Source organism: Nicotiana tabacum, chromosome 24 (genome assembly GCF_000715075.1).
Source record: "Nicotiana tabacum cultivar K326 chromosome 24, ASM71507v2, whole genome shotgun sequence".
Taxonomy (NCBI): Eukaryota; Viridiplantae; Streptophyta; class Magnoliopsida; order Solanales; family Solanaceae; genus Nicotiana; species Nicotiana tabacum.
The window spans coordinates 42,558,173-42,566,222 of NC_134103.1; the positions used below are offsets into that span (position 1 = coordinate 42,558,173).

General features: G+C 35.1%; 1 pseudogene; it reads right to left on the reverse strand.

The window, feature by feature from the left end:
* Positions 1 to 337: 337 nt before the first annotated feature.
* LOC107762053 (F-box protein At1g70590-like) lies at positions 338 to 4,964 on the reverse strand (annotated as a pseudogene).
* Between the last annotated feature and the right edge of the window lie 3,086 nt (positions 4,965 to 8,050).

Genomic DNA, 8,050 nt, shown 5'->3' on the forward strand with positions numbered 1-8,050 from the left:
GTACAAGGGCATATTTGGACCTTTGCCCTTATACAAATTGCATGGGATACGCCCTTGAGCACCTAATTGCTTTGTTCTTCTGGTGCCACCAAATCTTATCTCATTGTTTGGTACTATTTGTCAATGTACAAGTGCATTCCCTAGTTTTTTTTTCACCTTGGTTGATTCTTTTGCTTATATGCGTTTGATGTGTATCTGTCACTGAACATATTTTACTATTAATATTCAGTTGTTTTTCCTACAACAGAGCGAAGCAAGGCTTCTAAGAATCAATGAGTTCGTTTTCAAATTTATATAATTTTTTGGAACAATATATTTCCATGCCCTTGTTCATAAATAATCAATAGTACGTAATATACTTCAAAACCTGTTAATGTTACAAATCAATGAGAAAAGTCTTAAAGCTATCATAGAAGAAATGGTAACATTTAAGCGCAAAACTATTTCGACGCAAGCTCTTATTATAACATTACAGAACTAGGGAATGCACATCAGTAAGAGAAACTATGTATATTTACACTTTGTAATTGAAGAAGGTTCAAAAGTAGCATGCTAGAGAACGATGCGTAGGCAGCATTAAGCTGAAAACAACAGGGAAAATCAATCAACAGGATGAAGAAGGCAAAGGATGCCAATTATCAGCAAAAAACATGGCTCTGTCACGAGAAGAAGTGGATATCTGTTGAAGTATAACATACTTGACGTGATCAGCTGCTGTCTCACCAGCACGAGTGGCAAGTTCCAAATACACCACAGCTTTCATCATGTTACCTTCCTGCTCAAGGAACAACCAGAGTGATGATAAGTTCATAGACAAGCGAAAGAAATAAAAGGGAAAGAAAAAAAAAAGGAAAAAGAAGAGGAAGGTAGAGGTTTGCAGGTACTTTTCCTATATGAATTATTCGGCGATACAGACAACTTTTTTTTCATGGACCTATTCATCCTCTGTTTAGTAAAGGTATTTGACCGAGCATATAGTTTAAGAAAGAAGAAAAGATTTTTGAAACTTATGGCCTTAAAAATACCATGGCAGTTTTGTGCCTATAAAATCATGTCAGTAAGGGTAAAATGAGAGATCTAAAGTTAAATTGTTTCTAAATGCAGAAAGTTATCATTTTTGGAACATAAAAGAGTGTAACATAAAATGGCACAGAGGGAGTATTGGTTTTCACAATCTAGTCATAAAGAAGTTGGGAAGGGTTGGAGTAGTGCAGTGGGAGGATTTATGTAGGCTCTACTTACAGAAAATAGACTAAGTCCATGCTCAAACTGGGCTTTGCTATGACCTCGATCAGCTGCTCTCTTCATCCATTTCCTTGCTAATTTATGAGACCGGGATAGACCTTCTCCTACTGAGTAGCATATTGCAGTGTTATACATGGCACAGACATATCCACCTTCCGCTGCCTTCAGATACCACCTTGCCTGCACTTCAAAAAGAGAAAACACTTTCAGAAGCAAAGTTATCATAGGAACAACCCAGTCATCCCTATAGAAAGCCAAAAGACGAATAACATTTTGTTCGACCATAATGGTGAATTTGAATTTTTAAGTACAAATTCAGGACAACTTTTCACAACTCTTCTTTTTGTTTTTGGCAGGCAATGTTGTCATAATTCCAAATTGTGAAATTTCAGAAGCTCAGAGTATGATTTGATCTTGAACTTGAATAATATTGACCCAAAGTGATATTGGACCTATGTATATGTTCTTCCTACATGCATGGCAAGATAAAATTCAGTCATCTACATGGTGTTTTCAGTAAGCACGGCAAGATAGACGAACCCATAAACAGGGAAGATCTCCCTTATTTATTTTTGTCTGTGAAATTAAATGGTCACAAAAACAACCGGTCTCAATCCAAACTAGTTGAGTCTGCTCTGTGAAGTTAATGGTTAAACAAGTATAATTTTCATACCGCTTCCTTAAGATCCCTACTCGGGCCACGACCTTTATGTAAACAAAGGGCAAGCTTGTACTGAGCTCGAACATATCCTGCAATAGAAGCTTTGTACAGCCATTTGATAGCCTCCTCAATGTCTGGTGGATTAGCTGCATAGAGTATAAAGAGATCATTACTACATAGAGATACAATAACCAGAGTAATGAAAGTCAAATCTGAAAGTTGTAAAACAAATGCTTCCATTTGTGGTCAGTAAGCTTGACAGAGAACTATGCTACTGCAAATCAAACGCAAAGTTCTGGTGGGAGCTCTCAGCGATGAAATGACTTCACATGCGTATGTGGACTTCTAATTCTATTAAGTAGCATTCACCATAAGTTGATGCATAACAGTAAACCACCAAATACTGCTGGTAGTGAGTGGTTCACTGATACAATCACCAGAGGAATAATAAAAGAAAAGGACAAAAATTATCGTAAAATGTGTGGCTGACTTGCTGCCTTCAACTTCTCTGGAATAAGTGCTGCAGAGGCCTTCCAACAATCTACTTCCCCGCCCTGGCATTTAATGGTTCTCTAGCAAAAGGGTAAACTTCACAGTTTTCAGGTGTTGGAAGGGGAACTTCAACCAATTAAATAGTAGGAGGGGCTCCACATAACCTCTCCCAACTTCTAGTACTACTTCTTACTTCCCCCTTAAACATTATTCTTTCTTTCATTACAACGCATTTTGCAGCTAAATCTTCTGTAATATAGCTCTCTCAACCCCTCTTATTGTGATTTCTCCAATAACTTGGCATTGTAACACTTTCTTGCACAACTCTGCTATCAATGACTCTCAGGCCAAAACCATCAAGTCATGCCACTTTTGCACAATCTTGCTGTCAACAAATTGGTGTGAAAACAATGGGATTATGGCTGGAGGGCTTGGCAAAAGTAGAAGTTTTTTGTTAGCTGGTGGCTTGTGGTTATAAACCGGCAGTGCCTGCGATGGCGTTTACTCCATAATTGGTATGAAAGAACTGGCTTAAGGGTAATAGGAAGAGATACCTTTCTCCAAAAGAGATCCCAAAACAGTTCTGATTTTATTTTAATGCTTTTCTTTTTCAGAAAGGATATCAGGGAGACCGCAGGAAGAAGATGCTGTAAAGAAAGTTAAAGGGAGAAAAGTGCCAACCTCAGGTATGTTTAAGGATGTATATCACATTTCCTAAATCAACTAAAGCACCACTAGTTCAATAAAGACCGAGTGAGCAAGAAGAAAAATGAACTGGAATTACCTCACCCTCCTACACCTAACTTTCTCAATTTTGGACAGCACGCTCAATTGGTGATAATGATTAGAGAGGGCATCACAACAAGATTTTACAGAAATACTAAGTCCATATCAATGAACGAAAGTACACTAGCGAAAACAAGAGAGAGCAATACCAATAACTATCAATAAGCAAATATAAATCAAGTAAAATCTGAAGCACAAATTACTAACTCTTAATGCTGAATGAGAATCACAAACAGACAAAGCATAGGAAGCAAAAGCATGGATCTTTGGTTACTAAACATTGTGATTGGTGAACCAAGCCCGCTATTAGTGATTTATTCATACAATTAAGGCTGCTGAATTTCATACACGCCAAAAAAACTTGTGCTCATTTTGATACAAAAATCTACAATCTTTCTCTTTCTTTCTTTTTTTTCGGGACAAGTAAGCTATTCATTTCATTGATTGCACCAAGAAGGTGCCAAATTTGTAAACTATGTAATACTATTAATTTATATGTTTTTTTGTCCATCAGGCTTATTCTCCCAAGCACCCTACTAAAATCTATGTGCTCATACTTGTGGCGGTTTGAAGTACTGTCAGTTCACCAAGAGGATCGTCCTCCCAATTTGAAGTTGTCTTTTAACAGAAAGCTCAAACCTTGGCGACTACGATCATAAACTATGACATCTATCACGACTATAAACATTTCTTGTGATTATGACAGGCAGGGGCATAGCTACATTTGGTAAAGGGTGTTCCATTGAATCCCTTCAACGGAAAATTACACTGTGCAAAAAGGGTAAATTCTTAGGTGACAATTTAACATTTCATTGAATCCCCTTGCTCGAATTTCTGTCTCCACCACTGACGACAGGACCATACCCTTGGATCTCTCCTTCACATAGCAAGATAGTTCCTTTTTTTTCACTCTCTTTTTTTTTTTCAAACATAGCAAGATAGTTAATATTCCATATTAAGCATGAAATGTAAGTTAGTTACCTTGCAAGAGGGAAATGCCCAAGTTACACTGACCAGCAGGGTCACCAAGTACAGCAGCCTTTCTATAAAAAGCAACCCCTTGTTCCTTTCTCCCCATTTCCCAATAAAGCAAGCCAGCATCAACCATAGCCAAAGTGGACCCACGAGCCGCACCTTTAAGGAACGAGTCGAGTGCCTTATTCAAGTTAACCTCAACCCCACCACGCCCATGCTTGAAATTCTTACCATATTTGAGAAACAACATGGCTTCTCTTAAGGGTCTAAGTGCATCACGCCAAGACTTGCATACCTGTGAAGCAGCACGTAAATTTGGCAAAGTGAAAGTGGCAGAGCTATTTTCAATAACACGTCGTTAGGAAGATGTGAGAAATTATTTGAGGAATATTCTTGATTTGATGATGAAATTGGATTGAATTGGAGATTATGGTTTGTGGGGTTGGTTTTTCTTGGATTATGATTTTCGGGTGGTGTTTTAGACATGAATGAAAAGGCGGTGAAACGAGGACCACTGTCCGATTTGTATGGCCATGTTCTTTGATTTATCATCTGGTATTCTGTGGGCCCTGCAGCTGCCATTGAAATGAATAAGCCCTTAATGAGAATTCGAGTTTGTGAACCCGAATTCTGTTGAAATCGGAATGAAAGGGAGCTGTCAAAGAATTAAAGAAATGGTGGCAGGAGAAATGGTGGCAGGAGAGAGGTTGAGGGGTATCGGATTCTTGAAATGGGAAGGAAAGAGGAGAAAAGGAAAAGACAAACGTTGGAGTTTTGGGGCACTACATGTTTAGCTTGGTTGAATAAATAAAAGAGTACATAACTTTTTGATTGGCTTAATTAATAATTAACTTGGTATTGACAAGAGTGTGAATAGAGTTAGAGTTTCCTCCCGTGTTACCTTCCGTTGTGAGTTCGAGTCATTCAAAGACTAAGGTGATAAATTTTTGAAGTGAGGGAGCTGAGGGTTTATCGTAAACAGTCTCTTTAATCTAGTGTATAGTTAAGGTCTGCGTACACATTACTTTTTTTGAACCCCACTAATAAAATTATATTGGGTTATTATTACTGTTTATATTGATGAAACATACAAAAGCTATTATGCGAAACTTGATGTATTATTTTTCGCGAATGGAATATTAAAGACTAAAACTTAGTAATAACATGCATATAACAAGTAAAGACAAAAGAACATTTACAACAAGTAATTTTACATTATTTTATGTATAACAAACTCAACATCATCATTATACAAGTGTTAGTAATTTGTATATTATAATAATGTCTTGCAGCAATTATGTGACCCAAACAACTCCTTGGAATAAGAGGTTGGAGGTTAGGGGTTTTGTGATGGTCGTAGGAAACGCGTTGTTCAGGTGTAATATCTGATGTTCTCACGAAATTGTCGTGCTCATATGATGAGCAACTAACTGCATATTACTAACTGCATATCTTTTTCTTTCTCTATTTTCTCCCCCTTCTTTCTTTCTTTTCGGTTTTCTTTGCGTGTGGAAGTTGTGATTTGTCAAGTGAAGGAAGCATAAATGAGACGAGATGCAGAGGCTGACTATTTTTTTGCCTTTTTATTACGTTCTAGGGAGAGAAAAAGAGAAATTTACGTAGGGGTAAATAAATCTCAAAATTTAGAGTTAATGGATCTAAAATGAATGTAATTTGTGTAATTATTATTTTCTACTACTAATATATAAGTGAGGATAAATGAGGTAATATGATTGGCTAAAACAAATTACAGCATAGCTGTTGTATAAGCTTTTAATTGCCTTTGACTAAATTGTCCCAAGTGATGTACTTCTATTTTGAAAACGTGTGGGCCCATTGAATACAACTGCTTCTTATGCCGCCTTTACTCTTAAACTGTTAAACATTGGCATTGGAGCTTGTGGAAACGTGGCTAATATAACACATTTCATGTATAAAATACTCTTATATATTTATTTGATAGAGAATATATTAACTAATAAAATTTTATAAATTTCATATTTCATTAGTTATTCTTATTTCTGTTACAATTTTTATTTAAGTAAAACAAAATAAAACAGTTTACATTACTAATATCTAATGGATTATTTAAACTGAATCAAATCCTAATTATGTTTTTATAACAACATAGTAAAACTTCTATTTTACACAAACTTCTATTTTCATTTGAGCAAAGAATTATGTTTATACTATAGTAAAACTTTTTTATAACAATCTTGGTTGTTCCGATATATTTTGGTAGCTAAGTAAAGTGTGTATATAAAATATTTATTATAATAAAATAAAAAATTGGTTCCTAAGAAAACTTGACCATTATAATAAAATATTGTTATAGAGGATATTTGTTACAGAAAAATCATACTGTATTACAATACTTCAATAGCAAATGTATATAAGTATTCATTAAACAAAAAGTTTGTTAATATGACATAAACTATTTTCATGTAAAATTTACTTTTCTATTGAAATGTTATAATGATAGAGCTCGCACGAGAAGTGAGAATGGTCTCCACTAATGATACTGAGTATCAAAGAGAATATAGTTTTTCAAGTTTTATGAGAGATTCACTATAAGATTTTTCATTAAATAATTTTCAGATCTTAGACATGAATATATGAGTGTTGTTAATGAGTAAAATTTTGAATTTAAAAATTTAATTCGCTATATGTTTGTGATTAATTTGAATAGGTTATTAAACATTATATTTAGTAAAAGATAACTTGGTTAAATTAATCATAAACTTTTAACTTCAGCTGGATATATGAGAAAGTATTTACTTCAATAAAACTTCAATTAAATCTAAGATTTCCTTAAATCAAGATGATAACAAATAGCATCGATTTTACTAAGAGATCTAAAAAATATACATGGTTAACAAAGAATATGGCAAAATAACATAAACCTATTTTATTTCAAGAATAGGAGGATCCATGAAAGTTTAATTGTAAAAAATAAAAAAAAAATATTCTTAGCGTAACAAAAGGAAAAACTAATGTAAAAATACCGTAAATCCAACAACCTTACCCGAACAAGAATGCAAAAATCAAATAGCAACTTTATGTAGAGTAAAAAAATATGTCACGACCCAAAATTTCAAGTGCCTTGATGGCGCCTATCATGATACTAGGCAAGCCGACAACTCACACGTACCAACATCTTGAAATTTAAAATATACGAAAATAAGATTAAGTAAGTAAAAGTCTCATAAAACTGAATGAAAATGTCACAGCTTAATACAGAATTCTCCAAAACCCGGGTGTCACTGAGTACATGAGCATCTATATAAATACATAGTCCGATACACTGTCTAAATAGAACTAAATAAGTAAAACTGAGGGATAGGGGGAAAGTCAAGGTCTGCGGACGCCAGGGCAGCTACCTCGATAATCTTCGAACGACTGAAAACTCTGAGATCAACAACCATCGTGCCCGAAAACAACCTGAATCTGCACACGAAGTGCATGGTGTAGCGTGAGTACAACCAACTCAATATGTAACAAGTATAACCTTTGGACTGAGAGCAGTGACGAGGCCGAACAATACAGTCCAGATACATAATTAAACAGTACGGAAATTTACATAACATATGACAGTAATATCTCAGAGAAACTCATAATTTACAGGTACCGGTACAAGAACATAAACATGCTTCCAGGTTTAACAATTAAACTCAGAACAGATAAAATATGTTAAGTCTGAATAATATGAGGAATATGACAACTCTAGATCTACATGCCAATATGCATATCGTATGTGATGCAATACAATGAAAGCCTCGCGTACTCACACTCTCAGAATACTCAACCTAATTGTTTTGATTCTCATTCATCACACTCAATCACTCAGCACTAAACAGGGCAAATCTAGCCCGAATCAAATATTGTGAATCA